This window comes from Chaetodon auriga, chromosome 6 (genome assembly GCF_051107435.1).
Source record: "Chaetodon auriga isolate fChaAug3 chromosome 6, fChaAug3.hap1, whole genome shotgun sequence".
NCBI lineage: Eukaryota > Metazoa > Chordata > Actinopteri > Chaetodontiformes > Chaetodontidae > Chaetodon > Chaetodon auriga.
The window spans coordinates 5,325,150-5,348,092 of NC_135079.1; the positions used below are offsets into that span (position 1 = coordinate 5,325,150).

At 45.9% G+C, this 22,943-nt stretch overlaps 1 protein-coding gene across 8 annotated transcripts in view; it reads right to left on the reverse strand.

The window, feature by feature from the left end:
- LOC143321898 (unconventional myosin-IXAa-like) overlaps positions 1–20,463 on the reverse strand; it is a 123,999-nt gene extending 103,536 nt beyond the window's left edge. For all 8 annotated transcript variants that reach the window (XM_076732618.1, XM_076732620.1, XM_076732621.1 and 5 more), the window contains exon 1: positions 20,098–20,463. The gene's annotated coding sequence lies outside the window, so the exon portion shown is untranslated. The remainder of the gene's footprint in view (positions 1–20,097) is intronic.
- Between the last annotated feature and the right edge of the window lie 2,480 nt (positions 20,464–22,943).

Sequence of the window (22,943 nt, forward strand, 5' to 3'; positions counted from 1 at the left end):
ATAAAAGGTCTGAGATGTAAAATGTCAGGACCAATTAAATGCCCACAGAGGATGCAATCCTCTTTTAACTCTTAATTTAAAACTGTTTTCTTTTTCCTTCCGCTACTTTCCAATCATACCCGAAGGGGCTCAGGGCTGAGTAATGCTCGCAGACTGACGGATCCCCATGCATAATTTCTGAGCCGTAATGAATGGTGCGGCATTGGGCGTTTTGGGAAGATCAAAGAGAAGCAAGTCTGGCCCTAATAATGGCCCTCACAGCGCTGGACCAGGAAGAACCAAACATGTCACGACCGGCAGGATGCATGCATGTTTTTGCATGGAGAACAGGGGATCACGTTCCTCGATGCAGATGCAAAACCCGGCTCTCGGTGCTACAGGCCATTGTGACGTTTGCTGGTTGCAGATTTTGCAGAGGTTTTTGTGTCAGACATACACAGAGCGGCGTGAAAGGTAAAAGGATGCGCAGTCACTTTGGGTTCACGTGAACTGCCCTCCACGCCTTGATGGACGGAAAAACAAGTCAGCAGCTAATGCGTGCATTTGATTGTGTGCGTGAGTGTGAGTGTAAAAATACATAAAAGCAGTCGCTGCGGACGGAGCCAAAAGGCTTTGAGATGAAGAGGTCTGCAGCACTTCAATAACAGAGGCCTGAAACACGACACCGGTCGCAGCACAGCCAGAAAGAGGCAAAGACAAGCAAAACAAGGGTGCCACAAGAATTACCAGCGGCATGTCTTTTAAACGAGGGATGGTATTTGACAATCAGCAGAGGGGATGTCCGATTGCATGTTTGCGGCCGTGTTTCGGGCTCTGCCTTTGACAGCGGCTCTTGACTTTATACTGGGATCTAAAGCGACACGCCATCTGTTGGCACACAACTTCCTCACCGTCTTTCTCAGGCTTTTATTCTCTTTGATCAGTGTTTCAACCTTAAAAGGGTAAGAGCGGCATCACTCGGGTTTTTAATTCTAACAACAAACTCCGCCGAAAAGACTAAACCAACACTGAATTCATCCCATAAACAAGTACAGCCTCAAGAGCTACAGGAGTCTATTGTTGGGGTTTATTCCTCTCGGCTTGTTAAACTAGCAAAGTGGTGTAAACACTGAAGACATCGATTAAGAGAGCTGGAAACAGCACAGCGAGTCGGCCTCGTTGCCAATTTGTCTGCGTGGCCAAATGCAACACTGCAACTAAACAATTCTCCGCAGCACAAAAAAGCATTTTCCCCATAGACCGCCATTATAAAAGAGACGTCTACGAAGCTGCTGACAGGAAACCATGATGAAAAGCTTTTGTGTGTGACGCCGTTTGCAGTGGGAAGCGCCACAAGTGACCAACTTGATTTGCTGCAATGTAATGTTTATTTTAATGAACTGGCGCCATGTTGGAGTACGCCATCCAGTTCTTATAATACATCCACATTAATACTGGATGATTCTGGAGCACGTGGTTTACATCCAGTGCCAGCTATCATTGCCAGTTCAGGAAGTTGCGTGCCCTTTATGTTGCAAGGGAGGCGGATGGGCTCATACAGCAGCATGTGGGCTTCATATTGGAGCCTGGAGCTCATTTGCAGACAACAACTAACCACAATGTTTCCCTAACTTTAATCAGGCGCTTTAGTCGCCAAACCCTGACCATAACTTACATGAACTACAAGGAGTTTTCAACTGGTTAAACAGTCATTTTAATACTGATGCCTCTATATGACCAATATAAGCAAACAAGACCATCAGTGGGAAGACTGGCTATTTCAATGTAGTTAATCTTTATGGCTGACACCAGGTCAGATTTCCCCGTGAAATCAAACAAAAGGATTTATGGCATGAAGAGCCTTTGTTTACATTTTCCCAGGCAAAGTTTCTAAAGGAAACACTACCACGTTTGTCCACAGGGGCCGCCAAAATCAACCAAATGAAAGCTCCTTGTCGTTGCTTTAACCTCAGTTTATCTGCCATAACCACAATCTTTCTCTAGCCTAAACCATAGCGTACTTGCCAGGCATCTGTGCTGACAGTGGTGTTGAAATCTGTGTGTCACACTGTCCCACCACACCTTACAGAAGTGTTTACAGTACGGAGGCTTCACCACCGGCCACCAATGGTTGCACAATGTCAGCAGGAAAAGGCTCTGGAGTGTTCAGGAGCCACTACCTGGAATCAGTGGTAACAAGCTGGTCTCCAGAGGTTTAAATGAAAAGTGAAATCCAGACAATGATGACCGGGCTGCACTAACATGTTTTCTATGTTTTTAACTGTTTTATTGTGTTCTTTAATGTATCTGCACAGGACTTCCTGGATTATGCTGGTGAAAAGTGAGCAAATATTGTTTTGCAGAATCATCCGAAAAGGCAGGAAAGGGGAAGTCATACAGTACATGAAGCGTGTGGAGGTACAGATACGAAAGCTCATCGTGGCCTTGATAGGAAACAACAGATGAAGAAGACGAGGGGTCGACGCCCGTCACAATGAGTCATGAGACCAACCCTGGCAACATGGCTTTTAAGCAGTGGCATCATTCAAGTGACGGGAAGAGGAACCGTGGTCGGCGAGGACAGACGGAGGAAGAGCAAAGACGGGGGTCTGACTTCTTCAAGGTCGACCCACTTAGCAAAGCAGTGACTTCAGCGCAAGACCAGATACAGCGTTAATGGAGTTTAATTCATTTTAAGAGCATTTTAGCTGGATTTAAGATGTTCTGCAGAGCAGCATGGGCAGACGAGAGTCCACAGTGGTCAGATGAGGGCTGGGACGAATATTTCCTCCAGTAAACACGTATTACTTGAAGGTTCACAAAGACTCGAATCCAATTCATTCACTGAGGGACTGCAGGAATTTCTAAGCCTCATGTTTAGTATTATTGTTGTCTGGGCCTTAATCCAACCTGAGGCAGAGTTCATGTTTGTAAAAGGGGGGGGCGGGGGTGTCCAAAAATCTGAGATCACCAGACAAAAATAAGAAGAATGCGCTCAGACCAGCTCTGTTTACAGGCTTGTAAACACCTCACGTGGAGAAGATCTCGACTCTGACCTCTGACTCTGCAGCCGCTCTGCACACCAGGCGACGACATGTACCACCAAACGAGGTGTTTCATTAAGGGAAAGTGGTTACTGTACACAGTGAACTGGTGCCACAGTTTCCAAGAAACGTCCGTTTGACGCTTTGATTTGTTTTCTGAGGAAAAGCCTGCATTGTTTGCCTCGGCCACACCTTATTGTGTGTACCAGACCTTGTACTTCAGCGAATCCAACCCGGCCGGGCACAATAACAATGCGAGGGCTTTGCTGCTCTACGCTCACTGGCAGCCGCTCACGTCGTCTTGCTCCCTGTTTTTCCTCTCTCTCTCTCTCCATAGCTGAAGTTTATCTTGGTTCTCAGTTTTCATTCGGCCGCATTCTCCCCCCTTCCATGAAATCCGAAAGGAAATGAGTCTCCAATTAGGGAACGAGGAAGATGCTTCAAGGTCCTCTTTCAGTTCTGGTGAAACACGATAAGAGGAGGAGGGCAAAACAAGGCACTGCGGTCACTTTCACTTCCACCTCGGAGGTTTCAGCCGCAGAGCTCCCTGTTGCCTCCCCCACATGATTCATTTCCCATGATGGTCAGTTTAAATACGCAGACCAGCAGAAGATTAGCACATCCTCTTCTTATACTTCACTGTTTCTGAGTCACGAGAAACCCGAGTCTGAACATGCAAGACGACCTAAATCACCTCCAAGCCTCCTTGACCAGCTGCTCTGTCGTCTCTGCAGAGCTCTGAGCAGGTCAGACAGGAGAGGGGACAAAAACAAGGAGAGGGGACAACTGTCAAGTGCAGGTCTGAGGACGGAGGCGGTGGTGCAGGTAATGACGGGGCTCTGGAGGCTGCAGCTCCAGTTTCCACTTCCTAAATGACCTTATCTGGGTACATGTTTGCAGCACCATTCATTTCTAATTAAAAACATGCTTCTGCCTTTCACTTAGACTGGGACCAGTGGTCCCAAATGTCCACACTGGTGCAGAATTGAGTGTCTCTTTCTGGTCTAAATACAACTGAAAGAACGGAGAGAAAAGTGAATACGACCGATCCCTGATACTTTGAGTTAATTCTGTGACTAATACGACCTGAGCGGCTTCCGTTTCAGGGCTACACGACTGCAGCTAGCAGCTGAATGTGGAGCTGATAGCGGCCAAGTGATTACGTTATTAAGTGAAGACCTCTGGCACTGAGCGCTCCGCTGCGTCCAATCATTGAAAAATGGGTGGTGTGCTAAAAGAGACCGCCGGTGTTCTGTTCTGACCCTGGAGGCTAAGAGGGGAACACAAAAGGCTCTTTGGCAAAGATGGCTCCAAACAGGGTCATAAATCAAGGCCTTACCTTAACAAGATCAGCGACGCTGGACACAGTTACTCACTCAAACAACCTCGTGCACAGAAATGAACTCTCAGTCTACGTTTTGTTGGAGTCTTCTAGCTGCTACCAACGCTGACGGAGCCAAAAGATTCATGCATGACAGTTGCTGAGAACGCTGAGGCACTCCAACACACAGTATTATCTAATACAGTAATGTCCTCTGAAGACAGAAGATCTTTTCATTGGGAAGCCTGGATGTCCAAACTCAAAAATGACAAAATGACGTAGCCTCGGACATTGAGAACTTGCAGCTCCTTTAATGTTTCACATTTGGCACATCTGACCTCTTTTTTAAAATGAATATTTTTGGGAAACACGCTCATTTGCTCATTTGAGTCCAATGATATGAGGTGAATTTTCATGGGTTTCACGGGTTTTAAGAGGTCACTGCACCCAGCCAAGAAACAGTTCTGCATGTAATCGCCTGTAAAACCATCGTTTTTACTTCTACATTTGTACACATTAAACAAATCAGATATAATGTATTAATTAGTGAGCTTCAGAGGTGCTGATGGGGCAGATTCTTTTTACCATGTCAGGCTTTTCCCATGTCCAGTGTTTATGCTAAGCTAAGCTAAGCAGTTTCATATATAATGTCTACAGAGACACGAGACTCTCCTCTAAATCTCAGCATGAAAGCAAACATTTCCCAAAATATCAAACTATCGCTTCAACGCTTCAGAAGTTTCTCTTTGTTGAATGAAAAAAGGTTTCATTGATTAATTTCTAACAGTATCCGGCCCCAAAAATCAGCTCCATCGAGGAGAAATCCTCAGTCGCGGAGCTGCAGAAACCCTTCAAAAACATCTCGCTCTGCTTTTCCTGAAACCAGACGCCTGGTCCAATGATTATCCCCGGTCCTGGGGTTACCATGGCAACAGCCCTGGCTCAATCACCCCGTCCGCCCTCCCGGTGCAATCCTGTGCAGATTAGATATGACCGTCATACAGAGGAGCTGAATCCTCCGGGATTATATCACAGAAACAGGGACTGTGTGACAAACTCACAGCTACAGAAGCTCTCAGGTTCCAGACTGAAGCTGAGCCGCCAAACAACTCAGAGGATGTTTTAAAAAGCCCTCGAGTGGCCTGCAGACCAAATGTCTGTTTTCTGTCAGCGAGGGGGGAAACATAGGAGAAGGGAAAGGGACAAAAAAAAAAAAAAAAGAGCAGTGTCAAATTCCAGCGTTGTTCTTGCCAAATCGTGCTGGATGATGTCAGAGATGCTCAGATCCACGTTTAATGCAGAAATGAGGCCTCGCAGCCGACAGCTCGCTCCGATCAGGACGTCAACATTTACACGCATCGCAGCCACGATGACATTTTAAAGAGCGAAGCCGCGGAGAGACGACTGAGGACAGCATCGGCCACCAGTCTGCCTCCTACGCAGAAGGCCCCGAGGGAGGACGTGAGCCTTGTACGAGCGTGTGTGTCAGTGTGCGTGCGTGCGTGTGTGTGTGTGTGTGTGGGGATATCAATGATGTGGATTAGGTACACTCCATTTAGTCCCAAGAATGCAGCCATTAAGCCAAACGCATCTCCCACAAGGATGAGCCTCAGGGCATGTTTCAAAAGACAGGGTGGGACCGAAGGTAGGCAGGCACACACACACACACACACACACACACACACCATCATCATCATCACCATGAGATCATACACACACACACACACGCACAGCTCTTGTCTGTGAGTTTTAACACACATGACCAAGCAGAGATAAATAATACAGAGGACGTGCACACCAGGAAACATGATAACATCTTCATCAATAAATCAGCATCGGACCGGATCGGGTAATAGAGAGGAAGCTCCGCCATGACGGCCTCGCTCAGTCAGCTGGCACGCATTGCTCGTGTGGACGTTAAGGGCAAGTTAAAGACGGCAGAAGGCAAGAAGCAGCAAGAGAAACTCGTCTGTCAGTGAAGGTGATCAGAAGTGCAAAATAAACATATAACGACGTGTCTTTTCTGTCTTAACTGCACTGAGTTAACTCGGATATTTGCTCGTCTGTTCTAACGACCTGGTTGATTTATGTACTGTGCCAAGCGACAGAGAGAGACAGAGCTCTCTCCACTTCCTCTGAAGAACGACCACAAGCGACCACAAACTCTCACCGGGTTCAAAACACACTCGAGGTAAATCCAGTCATTATTCACTGCAGCAACAGGCTGCGATGAAAACGTAATGAAACGTCACATCAACAGACGACAGACGCGTGCAGGCAGGAGAGCGAGCAGCCGCCGGGTCCGGTCTTAGCATCCAGGACTGGAGCCTTTCCCAGCATGCACCAGGTGAGAGCATCAGTGCTCTGAGAGCAATCGATAGATCCTCTAAAGCCTGAAGTTAAATGGCAGCTAGAGCGTCATCAGTGATTATTTCTAAGTGAAACAGAGGGATTTGATCAATCTGTTGAGGGATTTGATTGGATGAAGCCTGAACACAAACATCACCAGCCACCAGTAACCATCCGTTACTGGTCAGTGTGGTTTCATACAATGAGCAGGTTCGCACATTTGATTGATACCTCAATGAGAGGTGTCTCTGCTGTCCACCCTCACTGACATACATGGGGTGGACAAAACAATAGAAACACCTGGACAAAACAATAGAAACACCTGCCAGCATAGCATGAAACAGCTGAACAGCATCACAGAGAATAATAAACTGAGCATATTTTACAGCGAACGTCACTGACACACATTCGCTATTATCAAGTGCAGACCATGTTTCATGTTTTCTGTGAAACGGCTCCATTTCTTTCCCCGTATCGTATTAATTTGCTGGTGGAACGACCCAGTTTCCCCACATGGATCATTAAAATTTCATCTTACGCGCCCAAACCCCGACACGTGTCCAACACATTGCTGGCAAAACCAAATCAGTGCACAGAACTGCCAACACACACACATCTTGAAAACAAAAGGCACATCTAATCACACACACACACACACACACACACAGAGTCCACAAGGCGATCTAGACATGCAGCACAGACGCCGTCTCCCCTCCCCTCCCCCTCCCTCCTTCCAGCCACCAAATCCACTTAGAGACCAGTGTGCGCCTCGCTGATTGTTTTCTCTCTGGCGGCAGCTGCTCTGCCTCGTCCTCCGTCTCGGCCGCCTAATCAACTGTCAGCCAGGCGGAGACGGACCGGAGAGGTGGGAGATTTAAATTTCCTCCTGCAATCAACACCAGGCTCTCCCAGTCTTTAAAGGAAAGTGTGCTGAACGCAGGGCTTGAAGTTGGGATAAAATTCATGTAAATGTTCATCATCGGTGCAGAATTTTGGGGCTGAAACAGGAAAACTGAGTGATGCTCAAGACGTCTTGGTTTTCCTGGTTTGACCTCGTGTTTTCTCAAAAGACCAAAGTTGGGAGACCTCATCTGCACATAGGAAGTGACTGTGAATGACTGTCGAGCGAGGAGGCATCGCAGTGACACCGCAGACAAATGAGCTGCAGGATTATAAGGTCACGACGGAGGCTGACAGTCATTGTCAGAAGCCTGTCTTAACGAGTGCATTGATGAGATGGAGGTTCACACACACACACACACACACACACACACACACACACACACACACAAACCATGTTTAAATTAACCGCCAATTCATTGTTTAATTGTTCAAAAGGAGATAAAAAGATTCGCTGTTTCCAGCTTCTATAATGAGAGGATTTACTTCTTTTCGTTTTTTATATTGTTGTAAATTTAATATTCGAGCTGGTTGGTTGGACAAAAGAAAACATTTGAGGGCATCAGCTGCGTTAATAAATCGATTAATCAACTATGTAACTGACAGATTAGTGGATCTCACAGTTATTTGTCAACACTTTGAGGTGTAATTTTATGCTGAACAAGTGAAAACTCCTGGATGATGCTGAAGGTTCAGATGTGGTGTGATGGCAGCACAAGAAGATGAGAGTCAGCAAACAAATCAGCAAACGGACTCATGAATGTCAGTAACACATAGATTTGGGCGATACGGCCAAAATCTTCTGTCACAGTATGTGTGATTTAATATCACGGTCAGGTGACGTAACGGTGTCATGAATCGATAATTTTGCTTTTATGATTTTATTACAGACTGAGAGACAAAGTCTGATCTTTGAGAAGGCATGAGGAGGTGGTGCGTGCATGTGCGTGTGCGTGTGTGTGTGTGTGTGTGTGTGTGTGTGTGTGTGTGTGTGTGTGTGTGTGCGTGCGTGCGTGCGTGCGTGGAGCGTCTCAAAGACCCTTCATTCACACCCGCGCAGCCACAGCGGGCCAGCTTTCACACCTTGCTCTGAGTAAATTAAACCCTGCTGTGCTCACCTTGACCTACTGTAGGCTTTTTAAACACACACACACACACTCTGGCGAGACCTTTCAGCACCGTGACAACAGCCAACCACATCACTGCAACTCTGAAGCCACGAGCCAATCGCGGGCCCCCCTCCGTTCGTGGCCGGCCAATGGGAGCGCTCCGTGCGCAGCTCGTCTTACATGAGCGGCTTTCATCATCGCTCCAGATGAGACCGTGGAGCTGCTGCTGCTTCACTCGCCTCATTATTCCACAGAGCTTCTGCTCAGAGGGAACAGAGAGCTTTTCATTAGCTCAGCAGCTGTAACCGTGACTCTGATTGGTCCAAACGTGGCACATTCAACCATATTTTACCAACGGCGGCTCCGTATTCATCATCCACGTGTCCACTGAACGTCCTGAACTGCTCCTTTGAGCCGTTTGTCAGCAGCTTCTGTTGTTCCCTGTTGCTCATTGACTTTGCACTTCTTTGTTTCCAAGGTTTTCTTTTCATTATATTCTGATGCATACAAATGTCCATTTATTATTTTTATTATTGACTAACCTGTCAAAGATTTTCTTAATTAATTGCTTAAAAAATAGTGAAACCTGCCCCTCACAGGTCCTCAAAGCTCAAATCGACATGTTCAGATCAGATGTTTTGTTTTGTATAATCAACAGTACAAAACCCAAATATATCAAATATACTATAAAAAGACAGAAAAGCAGCAAGTATTCACAACTAATGGTCATTATCGATCAATAGGCAGGAGACTTTTTGACTGTCTGGTCTATAAGCTGTGAAAATAATCCATAAAGATTTCCTACAGACCCAGATGATTCTTCCAGTGTCTCATGCAAAGACGTTTATAATGATGTAAAACAGAGGAAAAAGCAGCAAATGTGAAGCTGGAACCAGTGAAATTTACCATTTTTTAAATAAGTTAATTTATGCCAATTAATCTATTATGACAAAAGCCGCAGATTAATTTTCTGTTGCTCTAATCCACTCATCGACCAACTGTTTCAGCTCTATTGTTTTGACTCGTGACAAAATAATCCCACAGTATTTCGAGCATCATCCAAATATTTCAAGCGGCCTACTGAAACCAAATTAATTAACAGCATCGTTCAGCATCCGGCAGACTCATCTCTGCAGACAGCTGACAGAACTGAAGGGAAAGGAAAAGCAGCAGCACACCTGAGCAGAGCGAAACGACGCTTCTGTTCCTCACCGAGTCCGATGGTTTAAGAACGAGAAGAGGAATCTTTCTTACCTGCTTCTGAATTAATAAAAACAGCACAACAGCCCTCTGAGGCGCGTCAGCTGTGACCCTTATTGTCACCGACTAGCTGCTTATTGGAGAGCGAGTCCAGCTCCTAGCAACTGCTGCCTGACAGGGAAGGCTGAAGGCGCATATAGCCAGTGAATGAATGAGTGAGTGAGTGAATGAAAGATCTGTAGAACAGAAGGACCGAGCTTTGAATCCCTGCAGAAAACGTGACAGTAGCGACCGATTCCTTCATTAACATACGTATAACGAGGATGGAAACAGGAGGCAGAGTAACAGAGACGATGTCCGACACACAGCTGCTGTCGGTCTTTGTTGTTATGACGAGTGTTTGTGGACCCGAACAGGACAGAAATCAGCCAATAAGGATCTGAACAGAGCAGGAAGAACGATGCAGACTGATGCTAAGCTGCTTTAGGGCCAATGATAACGGTTCATTATTAGCCAAATTTCTTGATTAATTGAGTCTATTTAGTCGAATGTGGCTTCAAAAATATCTTAAATCATTAACTGTCCTGTTGCTCGACATATATCAACATATGACAGACGTATATTCACATATAATAAGAAGAATAAGAGAAACATGAGGTGAAACAGCTTCGGTGGGTCTTCACTGTTAAGTCGAGTGTTTATGGAGCTCAGCTCGACAGAAATCAGCTAATGAGGATCCTGATAGAGAGTTAAGAACGACGCAGACTGTTAGTCAGCTGCTTTAGGGCTGCTTTGTTTTTATTAGTAATTCTTCTGCTTATTTTTAAAATTAATTGGTTGGTTATTTACTCGTCAAAATCTCCGAAGACAGTTAAAAACGATCCGATCCAATGACATAAAACGGAACAAAGCAGCAAATTTGAGAGGCTGCAAACAGCTTTATTAACAAATAATGATGAATAAAACAGGAGGGAAGAGGCAGCTAATGTTGATCCAAAACAAAGATGCCGCCTGATGTGCCACATGACTCCATATCAAAGAGCACCATCACGCGTTCCAGGCTCCTCTGAGAGGGAAAACGTGTCACTTCCTACACATAGTGGTTATTTACAATTAGGCAAATTAGCTGCCACTCTCATCTCAGTTCAGTTCAGTGTCCTGCTGAGGGAACCACAGCGAAGAGACACGAGAGGCAAAACATTGATAAGACAGAAGAGGAGATGTCTGCAAAGTCCAAAACTTCAGTGCTTTAATCTGCACAGCACGTGATTCTGAGCCGGTGAACCATCGGCTCCTACCTGCTATATTCGTATTGTGGCGTCCTAGTTTAGAGTTGTGCACCAAAGTAGGACAGACTGCAGGACAGAGCAACTTTCAGACAACCTTGGCAGAATGACTAAGCTTTTAGGGCCAGAGACACGGAGAGGAGACATGCAGGGAAGAGGAAAAAGGGAGAAGCACAACACTTTTTACCTTGCCCTTAATCTGAGGTATGTAAACATTTTCTTGGAGCCTTTCCTTTAATTATGTGACCTATAAAAGGTTAAAAATGCCCAAAGCCCAAGGTGACCTCTTCAAATGTCTCATTTTGTCCAAACAACAGATGAAAAACCAAAGACATCCAGATAACTGTGAGATAAAACAGAGAAAAGAAGCAAATCTTCGCAAAAATTAGCAGAATCGTGACTTAAATCAGGAGCAAGATGTGACAAAGCGTTCGTCCCTTTGCTACTTGGACCGTTTCTGATGCTCGACGGACACAAAAAAAGTACTGGGCTGATACACGGACGCACCTACAAATACACGGACGCAGTAAAGCAGAAGTATTGAGAGATCAGACTTCATTTAGTGCCTCATCAAACTGAGCGCCACACCCAAGTCCTCTGGTCGCAGACTGCTTTGTTCTGGCTCTGGCCACCACTGTCTCTCTCTCTCTCTCTCTGTCACACACACACACACACACACACACACACACACACACACACACACTGCCAACAGCATACTGCAACAAAGCCATGGCAGACAGTAGGTCACACGCTTGTCTTGCCTGCCTGTCGTGTTGTGCATGTATTCAAATTCCTCTCGCGTGTGTGTCGGCTGCCAGCGCTCTCCAGCGGGGCGTCATTTGGCTCCGACTCCCAACCCGCAGCCCGTCCACGGTGACTGAAACCAGACGCTGCTCGCAAAACTAACTGACAGCACAGACGGCACAAATATGAGACAAGCACTTATTAAAGACAGTAATTCAGCTCTCAGGGGAAGTGACACAGGCGCTGAACAACGCAGCCTCCTGAGTCTGCAGGCACCCTGTCAAATATGTTTAAGAACTGCACCACAGACGCGAGTGAGATGTGACATTATCGGCTGCCTCCGAACCCCAAAATGACACGGTGCTAATTGCAGAGGGGCGAGAGTTTTTCTTACTACTGATTTACCCTCTCAGGCTTTTTGTCGCAGGCAGAGTCTGGCTGGCTTTAGGGGAGAGTGGCTGACTGAGCCTAGATCTGTCAATCCGGGAAACGGCTCCATCAATCTGCTGGCAACACGGTGAGACAAACAATGCGAGCGTCAGCATCCGCAGCAGAGCTGAAACACCGGCTGAGAGCAAACCAACCCACCACCTGAATTCACTCAAGTTTGAGGCACAAGCAAGCTTTTGGGCCCCTCTCTGCCTGTTTCCTATCAAGTTTTCCACTTCCTAGCCGACACAAATTACAGCTGATGGGAGTTTCACGGCATCTCCTATTGGAAGAAATGTGAGTTTGAGATTTCTCTGTACATTTGTGCATCACATCCTCTGAGCCTCCTGCCATTGTTTTCTGTGGGTTCCTCAAACCAACGTCCTGCTGCGACAGTCGTGGTTTGGCTCCTGGCTGCGCTCAGCTGCTCCACTCATGTTGTGAACAGAATAAAAAAGCCGCGTCCAGAGCTGGTAAACAAAATGATTAATGCGATATTCTATCGATTGCTGTGGGGAAATTCCCTTCGCATGCCCGAGTCTGCAGACCTCTGAGTGTCAGCCTCGAGGCTTTAAGGGATTCAGAGAACTGATCAAAGACACGTTAGCGGGGCAGATGACTACTGGCTTAATGCTTGGACTGGGGTCATGCGGATCATGTGGATGGGCTCTCTGAACACTAAACCACCCAGAAGTCGAAGGAGAGGGAGATAAAGTAGAAAGACTTCAAGGGAAAATCTTGTTTCGTGCATCTTGGGTCTTATTTTTGTCCTTTAGCCCATTATCACTTTCACAGAAACTTCGCCCTCGACACGTTAGCTGCAGAGATCTGGAAACGTGACAACATCATGTCACACAAAGCAAACATAAATGCAAAAATTATGGCCCAAACTCTCCGTTTTCAGACTCACAGACCGAGCTGCTGCTTCAACGGCACGCTCACTATCAGCATTACCTCCAAATAAAGGGGTTTAGATAATCTTAGATAATCTGGCTAAATTGCTGGATTGTTTACTGTGAGTCTAACTGTGAGCAGTCTGGCTGCTCCAGTTTCTCGCTCTGTCAGACTTCTTTTCGGTGCTCACAGATAGAAAATATACATTTACAGCTGCTATAATCAATATTTTTATATCAACGACAGAACCCACTGAGAGTTATCACCCGGCTCTGCAGCTCCTCTCTGCCATATTAAGCATTGTAGCATCTTTCGTCTAAACATTTTCATTTTACTGCCTGCTTTAACCGTTTTAGTTCACTCTCATTGCTCTCATTAGCATTGTTTCCAGCAGGCAGCTGTTCTCTGTGAAAAGCTCTAGAAACCGACTGTACACAACCTGCTCAGCACCAAACATCAAAGTTTGCAACCAGCTGGTAAACATAGTGGAGCATTCAGCAGCTAAACAGCCAGATACTGCCCTCAGGAGCTGGTGGAAGCTAAAAATGAATGAAGTGAGGAGAGTAAATATTGACTCCATCAGGAGACACGACTGTGAATGAATGCTAACGTTTCTCTGTGAACGCTGGATGTGCAAATGACGAACTGTGTGCTAACGATGTCATGCATCAACCTATTAGGTGATAATGTGTGCACAACTGGTTTCTGCTGGCCAAAAGTCAGTTAATGTGGATTTAATTTTCCAAATCTGACACAATATAAAGCTGACTGAAGACAACTGAGGCCAAATGGTACAAAAATACAGAGGAGCGGCCGACTATACAGACCTGAAGCCAGCTGCAGCTTTTACCTCCTTAAATTCAATATATCAACACATGTAAGTGCAAATGCATGTTTATGGTGGTTCAGTCTACATCTGGGAGCTTTACATCGTCTTCCAGAGGGTAAAACTTCATAGATCTGGACAGCTGGGTGACTGCAGAGTCTGGGTCACAACTACAACATCTCAGCAATTACTTTGGTGAGCATGACGTTATCATAGCAGAAACGACAGACGAACACAAGGAGTTTAGACCCACATTGTAATAAATTCAAATTCCCCTTTAACGTCTCATAGATACACGACACACAGGAGCGAGTGCAGCCGTAAAAAAGCTAGAAGCACAGTCCTAATCTGCAGAGAGGGCCTGCTGGCTGCTTGATTTAAAAGGAATCCCTCACAGTCTATTAATGGCTGCACTCTCTCTTCATCATCCCTGTTCCCTGTCAAACTTTCTCTGCCCGTCTCTCCATCTACGATCGGCCAAGCAGGACGGAGCGGAGCGCGGCGACGCTGCCGGCTGCTCTTTGCCCCGGGCGGTGCCAGGGGACTGATCCATGCCCTCACCAGCTGCTGCCTGTTGCAAGAAGCACAATCAAGTGCTCCGATTCTCCCCATCAAGAAAAAAAAAACTTCAGCAACAAAACATGTTTATTTGAAGAAGTCTTTTTTTTTTTTAATGCCTACAGCAGCCACAGCCATAGAATGAGGTTAAATAAATAATACGAAGAGATGTGAGGAGCGATAATGCATGCAGAAATTCACAGAGGACGCGGCTTTGAACAGCTGAAAGAACAACAAACAGGAGCGCCCCGCTAGGAATCAAAAGGACCTCTGCTATCATGCTAACAATCTGCGCCAGTGACACATATTATACCGCCGCTACTCCTTTGAAGGAACTGTGGAAAAAGTGAAAGTGATTCTAATACCGTCGGACAGCTGCATAAGAGAGAGGGAGGATTTCTGTCGTTTTCTGTTTCGGACAGAGTTTCTTTGAATGTTATTCTCTGAAGAATATGTAAAACGTGTTCATGAATTAACCGCGACTACGGATGAAGGCTTCAAAAAGGCGCAGGCGTGTTTGTGTGAGGGTGTCCTCGTGCAGTTCAGGCTGTGGTCAATATGGTGGACTTCGCTTAAACACTAAAGACTCTGTCAGAGCATGACAAACCACTTCGAGTCCTCGTGTCACATGAGCGTCACAGAGGTCGCTCAGACCAGCAGCAGAAACAGCACAAGCGTGTTAGCGCTCTGAATGATGTTCAGGAAGTACGCAAAACGGCTGATTTTTTTCAATAAAGATGAGCTTGAGTGCATGCTGAAGTGTGTTTGTCACGAGTAATAATGGACACGTCAAATCCTTGAGGACAAACGTGACCAGATGGGGTCAAAGTGCAGCATCCCTAAAAGAGCTGCTGTTTGTGGGGACTATTTTCAGCTGCGGATTAATACACACAGAACAGGAAGACACGCAGATAAGTCCACTGACAGGGGCCTCCTTTGTCCAGAATGCATTGCAGCCACATGAACTCCACAACCACTACAGCTCAGCCGAGCAACACATGAACCCACAGCTCAGTGCAACCACATCATGCTCAGTCTATGGGAGTTGTTCTGGGAAAATCACTAACTGCAGTACAAGCAGATGACGAAGGCTGAGAGAAACATACAACTGAGAAGTACAAGTGTTCAACCTAGAGGGCATAATAAACATCACAGATTAATGATTTAACAGTGCACAAAATAAGAAAGAGGTTCTTCACCCTTCAAATTGATAAAAAAAATGAAGCTGCCTGCTGCAGTCTGAGCTGCAGGAAGGTTTGAGGGAGATGCACGGTGATTACTCCTTGATCCAACAATCTTTGCAGCAGTTAAAAAAAAAAAAAAGTGCTTGGTCCCAAAATAACAGATTTGATTAATGACTTTACTGGGATTTCGTCAAACTTTAATTTTCTCTGACAAACGCCAGTGACAACAATGGAAACCTGACTACTTTGCTGGAGTATCTTCTCAAATCCTCACGTCTGTGTCAGGACAAAGACAGATGCTATTTAAGACGGCCCACGCACACCACCACCACCTCCACCACCATTGTGGACGGCTCTATAAATACACCTGGTTGGAGATGCATATAGCAGCACTGACACGGTATGTGAGACATTGACCTCATCCTGGTATTGTCTTACATGGAGCCCTGAGCGTCGCAGCAGCAGGTTCGAGCGTGATTTGACTGCTCGAGCGAGGACACCGGGATCCGGTGGCGACCAGTCACACACAACAAAAAGCATTTTTCTAAAAGCCATCAGCTCAGGAGGAACAAAACAGAAATGCAGGTCAGTGGGCTCGTGGACTGGAAAAATGTTCAGCAGTTTACAGGAGACGCTCTTGAGCTCCGCCCTCAATCTGCTGATGAGCTTACGTCCATGATCTGATACAGGCGTGATCATCAGAGCTTGTAGCTTATGATAAATCTGTGAGAAAAGTGATTGGATGTCAGCACGAAAAAAGGTCAGCTATGAGATCATACAGGCCGGTTGTTTTTCCATTAAGCAAGACAATAAGCAGAGTTAAGCCACGCTGACTGTGAACGTACAGCTTGACTTCATAAACACGTCCTCACTTTGCTCATTAATCAATAATCCACTTGACATTTCTTCTAACAAACACTCCGCGCTTTGGCAACCCTGTCTCCTGGAAATAATGTTTATGTGCAACTAATTAGCAACAGCCAATTCATCTCAAAGGCAACGTAATGCCGAAATGCTAATTGATGTCATTGATGCAAGCGAATTCACCGTTTTTCTGCCAAAATATCCAATCTGGCGACCTAATAACTGCTCATAATGACTGCAGCAGTATTCAACTTTTTATGGCTCTGTTTAGACACTGGAAACAGTCTGCAGTGACATGAGACACAACATGACTATCAGCATTTAACTGAAACCACAACCTTTTCCTAACTGTCACCAAACTGCTTTCGTTGCCCGAACGTAACCACAGACGTGAAGCTCGGACTCCTTCCTGTGACTCCGGTGCATCATCCACTGCAAAAAACGTTGCTCCTGAACACAATCCCGCCTGCGATTATGTTTGTCGCCACAACGTAATTGGGAAAACAGTTCAGTGCCATACAAACAGAGCTTTTAGGAGACAATGGCTGGCTATTTCAACCAAGGCTACATTCACGTCTCGCATGTCTGAATCGGCTCAAACAAACTGTTTTTGTTTAGGCTGGTGTGAAATCTGTCAATCGGGCTAAAAAACCAGATCGAGACCACCTGAAAATCTGCTGCCTCCAAACGGACTCAAAGCACACAAGATTTGCTAACATTAGATATGTGACGTGAGAGACTGAACTGCTATTAAATCCATGTGCTGTTCATCAAACCAGTAGTAAACCATCCTTCAGGTGGCCTATATGTATCAATCAGAGAGTGCAAAAACAGCTGAATTTGGGTGTTTCTCATTAAAACGTGATGGAATTTAGCAAGCTCAGTTGCATCAATGCACCAAAGCAGACTTACATGAACCTGGATGGTGTCTGGTATTGGGCCTTTAAACGTCCCACTGAGCCTCAGCGGAGCAGCTCCATATGGACGGAGCTCTGCTTCACCTCTTTCTGAGAATAAGGTTCATGAATACTGACTGAGCATCTGACAGCACTCTCAAAATGTGAGGAAAACAGGCCCCAAGTGGTTCAGAGGGACAGGCCAAGATGTACAAATACAACAGCACAGTATTAGTGTTCATGCTGAGGAAAATGTCACCTCAAGTATCTGTGGTGTCTTCAAACCGCTCTGGAAAAAGGGAACAGAGGCTTTCAGTCGACATGAATTATTAAACTGAATGATGTTCCTGTTTCAACACCCGTATCCTTGTATATGATCGCTTTTATATTGACTGTATTGACTGTGACTGGGTAGAGAAAGTCACCGTGGATGCTCCTCTCCTGCCGTGATGTCTTCATCTGTCACACACTGAAAAAAACGAGGCTTTCTGAGTTGCTTTCACGCTGCGTTCACGGACACATTCACCGGGCAGCTGGAGCTGTCAAAGCAATGTTTTCAGTCCCGCTCTCAAGGGCTTTGCCACTTACATAATAACCTGAATGAAATGTTAATGTCAGCAAAGTTGACAGCGCAATAAGGGAAATCTCCTCTGACTGAACCGGCAACACGGGGAGTCAGAGGAGTGGACTGCAGGTCTCCTGCAGGAGGCGAGCGGCTCTCGGCTGTCCTGGCATTTCAAAACAATGCACCTGTAATGACTTCACCTCCTTCCCTGTGGCATTTCAGGAGCGTTGCCACGGGTCGGCAGAGTGTCGTCGCGTGCAGCCGCGGCTCCTCAGTGCTGCTGCTCAACACAGGCACTTCAGAGCCGGCGCAGGAGGAGGAGGAGGAGGAGGAGGAGGAGGAGGGTGGGTCACCTCTTGAAGCTTTTGGGCTCGTGGACAGACACCTCGGGGGCACTGCTGGTCTGGTCTGGTGTGTTCAAGGCCATGCAGGCCTGTTTTAACACGTCAGCTGACTAAACACAACCTAATTTCAGCTCCAACTTGGCAACAAACCCACTCTGTTGCTGCTTTTGAGCTCTTAGCTGAGTGATGGTGTCGGATTTGCATAAAACCAAAATAGGTGAATCCGTCCTAACTGCTTTAGAGCATTTACGCTCTTCTTCTGTGCCTTCGAGTCATTATCTTCTCTACATATTCTGGGTTATTTCTCCACACTCACTGTATTAAAACAGTTTATTCTGTAAAGCAATTTTGGTCCTTTGTGTTTTAAAGCCGTCACACACTCACTTTATATGCCCTGTAATTAAAGATGACATGTTTTCACCTCATTTGCAGACTGCAGCTGCAGACCAAATATTGACAACAGTGGCAACAACTACTGTCATTGTTGGTTTATCTGATTATTTCCTTCAATTACTGATTCATCGTTTGGTCATACAAAACAGCAGAAATGTCCATGCTGACATCTTCAAATTGCTTGTTTTGCCCGACTAATCGTCCAAGACCACCAAATGTTCACGTTTAAGGAGCTGAAACCTGTGAATTTTGGGCATTTTTACTTAGAAATGACTCCCATAGCAGATTTATTTTCTGTCCATCGACTGATTGACTGCTTGACTTGTGCAAACACATGACAGCAGGTTGCATTAATGGAATTAAAGGAGCTTCAGTCTCTTCTATAGCTGCTTTGTTAATGGCTGTTTGTTGTGATCAACAGGAGATCACACTGAAGCTTTTACACCAACCCGCACACACCTACGTTCATCCTCATCCACAGCAACACTGCCACTGTTTAACATTAGGTGCACAGCAGCACATCATCTTTGTGTCCAGCAGTAAAAAGCCTCATGCATGCCCAAAGGAAGCAGCCTCACACATGACGACAAATGTCACAACCGTCCGTCACAGCTCTCAGCACCAGACCCAAAACACAAAGCCCTGCAGCCTTCACACCACCAGCATAACACATCCACAGCTCCAACCTCCCTCTGCGACAATGAACCCAGCCAGCACTGCTCTGGATGGATCGAGCTCATCCATCTACACCAGTGCGTCACGTTTATTACTGCTGCTGCTGCTGCACTGTCAGACTCCACGCACACAGAACTGCAGCCCAGATGTGACGTCCAACATACACGGGGCAACATCTGTAGCTCCACATTTACGCATTATGTAAGAAAACGGCGTGACATTTATCCGAGGCGGCGGCAGCAACGGTGGCGATGGAGGGGGTGAGGTGGGGAGGAGGTGTGGGTGTGGGGGGGTGGGGGGTAGACTGGGAGCATTTTGACCATGTCGATCCATTTCTTTCATAATAGTACATGTTATGCGGCCTGATGCTGCGTTTGAATTGAGCTCAGGAGGCTGCAGCTGATGTTTTACTGACAGACAGCGAGCGAGCCGCAAGACGGAGGTTTGACATTCCCCACGCCGAGCCCTGCCGGTCCGCTTCGCTGACAGCAAGCACGTAAATACTGAGTGGAACCAAAGGGAGGAAAGGGGGCTTACCTCCTCCAGTGCGCCTTCAGTCAGCTGCTCCGCAGACCCCCCCGCTATAAAACCCTCTTCTCTGACGAGGAAGAGCGGGCAAGCCGTGCGCCTCCTGTCCAGAAAACTCGGGCTGATTTTACCGCAGGGAAACGCTGTCGTGCGTAACAGTCCGCACCACGTCCCCGCCGCTCGAACCTCCAAATCTGCCGCAGATACGGTCCAGTTTTTGCGCGTCCCCCTTCTGTCTTTCTGCCGTAGTCCTGGGAGCTTCTGTGTTGAGTCTCCTTCCTCCCACAGCTCCCCTCTGCTCTGCCTCTCTCTCCTTTTTCTTCTCGTCTACAACCGCTGCCAGTCGTATCGTGCGTGCACTCGCGCTGCGCGTCCACGTAGGGCCGTAGGGTGGGAGCTATATAGCAGTGTTATGGGTGGGTGGGATAATGGGAGGACCCTTCTGTTTAAAAAAAAAAAAAAAAACCAAAAGCACTCATTGTGTTCAAGTGAAGAATCTGTTTGGGTTTCATTTGGCTTCTTTTTTCCAGGGTGAACATGTCGGTTCAATAACAGGCAGTGTCACTCAGCACATGACTGACAGGAGTGTGGGGTGTGGCCAAAAGAGCGGACACCCCCTCCCCAACACACACACACACACACACACACACACACACGATCAATTCAACATTTCTCTAATTTGAAATCATTTAAAACGTGTATCTCTGAGGTTTACAAGTGAGATTTGTAACCTTTTAAACTGATGAAAGCGTTTTAATATTTACCTGAGTTGAGATATAAATCGTGTCCTCATTCATTACATATTTCAATACACTTCTTGTTTTATGGGGAAAATAACTGCTCACAAATCAAACCTGAGGCTCCAAAGACTGAAAAAACTGAACTAAACTTAGCTTTATCTTATATTCCCTTTATCCATTTATTCACATATTGACTGATGTGCCATCTCTGTGGTTTTCTAAAATACTTTCTCATGGGAACAATGCAATGTTTTCTTTAGTGAGATAAAAACAGTTTTTAACATAATGATGCACAAAGACTGCGTTGGATGTTCTGACTGAAGCAGTTACATTGAGAAAACATGGAGGACGCATCTGATAAGGCCTTTTATCAGAATAAACTTTAGACTCGTATCTTTCCTTTCTTCTGCCGGTCGTGGCACAATTTCTAACATACACAGAGCTACAATCAGTGTTTTTCTTCTGGTTTCCTGTATATGTTACTTGAAGATGCAGCATCTTGTAATTATATACTACACAACATGACTGTATTGTGGATTTAATTGCCACTGCTGTCAGAGACTTGTTACCAAGAGACGTAATTATGTAGAGACATTCCCCTGTGATGCCAGGACGGTTTAATATCACTCATGGCCTGCTCTGTAACATCTGTAACTCCTGATGTTTTTATAGACGGCAGCTGAAGATACATTTTAATCCTAAAGACGGACTCACGTTTAAAAATAAAAGCATCATGGCTCTGGGAACAGCAACGTCGGTCAGACATCGCTTGTGGTCCAGCAAATATCAACAACTCCTGAATGGACTGCCATTAAATGCAGCAGTCGTTCATGGTCCCCAGAGGGTGACCCCTTGACTTTTCATCCATTGCCACAAGCAGGTTAAAGTTTTTCATGTGTCCTGTTTGGTATTGAGTGAAAAATCTGGACAGCTATTGGATGGATTGCTGACGGTCGTTGAATCCTCATGACTTTTGTGATCCTCTGACTTTTCTTGTAGCGCCACCAGCAGGTCAAAGTTTTTTAGTGAAATAGTTGAATGTCTGTAAGATGTAAGATCTGATACACACATTCAAATAGAATGAAGTCTAATAAGTTTAGTGATCTTTTAACCTCTAGCGCCACCATCAGGGCAAAATTTCTAGTTTGGCCAATAGAAAACCTGCAAAACTTAGCTGTACTTTGTGTTCAGTGCTAATTAGCAAATGCTAGCATGCTAACATGCTAAACTAAGATGGTAAACGTGGTAAATATTATAGCTGCTAAACATTAGTATTTTAGCATTTTAGCATGCTGGTGTTAGCATTTAGCACAGGCTGTTAGCATGACAACCTTTTTCTGATAAACTGACACCAGCTGAGCTATGATATGACTGCAGATGCATGAGTCTCATGGGCTTGCACACAAACTGTCTGTTGGTAAACTTGTGCACTTGTAATGCCATTGGTGAATTCAAACGATGTATTTAAATTGTGTATGTGTGGGTAGAGGCGGTGACAAGTGAGTGTCTGGTGTTGATTCATTCTTTTTGTAGAAATGATGGAGTATTTCTGTGACATGCTCAAGAATGAGTAACAGGTTCTTTCCTCTTTGAGACGTGTTGACAAGAAGCTCTCAGTGAGTCAATACTCCCACCACACAACACTCCTCCCCGTCAGTATGGATTTATCAGTTGAAAGGTCAGTGTCGTTACATTTTCGTTATCACCGTGGGGGTGTGCAGTGAAATTCAACTCTTTTCGGGGTGCACAGAAATAACACACACAGTGAATCTTTGGTGAATCTAATTAGAGAAGATTTAGCAAAAGATCTCAGATAAACTGCTCCGGGGCTGCTTACTCTTGACAAATAATACCTCTGCTGGCAGGGGATCAACACTCTTTACCTTCAAGCGTGTGTGAGGGAGGAGGCAGATCACACACACTCCTGCGGCGGGTTTGAAAACATCCCACCTGTTTTTCACGGGATCGGTTTCCAGCCTGGTGACATATTTACCAGCCAGACATTTTGAAAAGGAAATCCTCCCTTCGGCCCTGAAAGTTGGAATCCAACTCCGAGTCGAGGGGCCCTCGGCGTGCAGGTTCAGGCCAGCGTCGGTGTCCAAAATGACAGGAGCT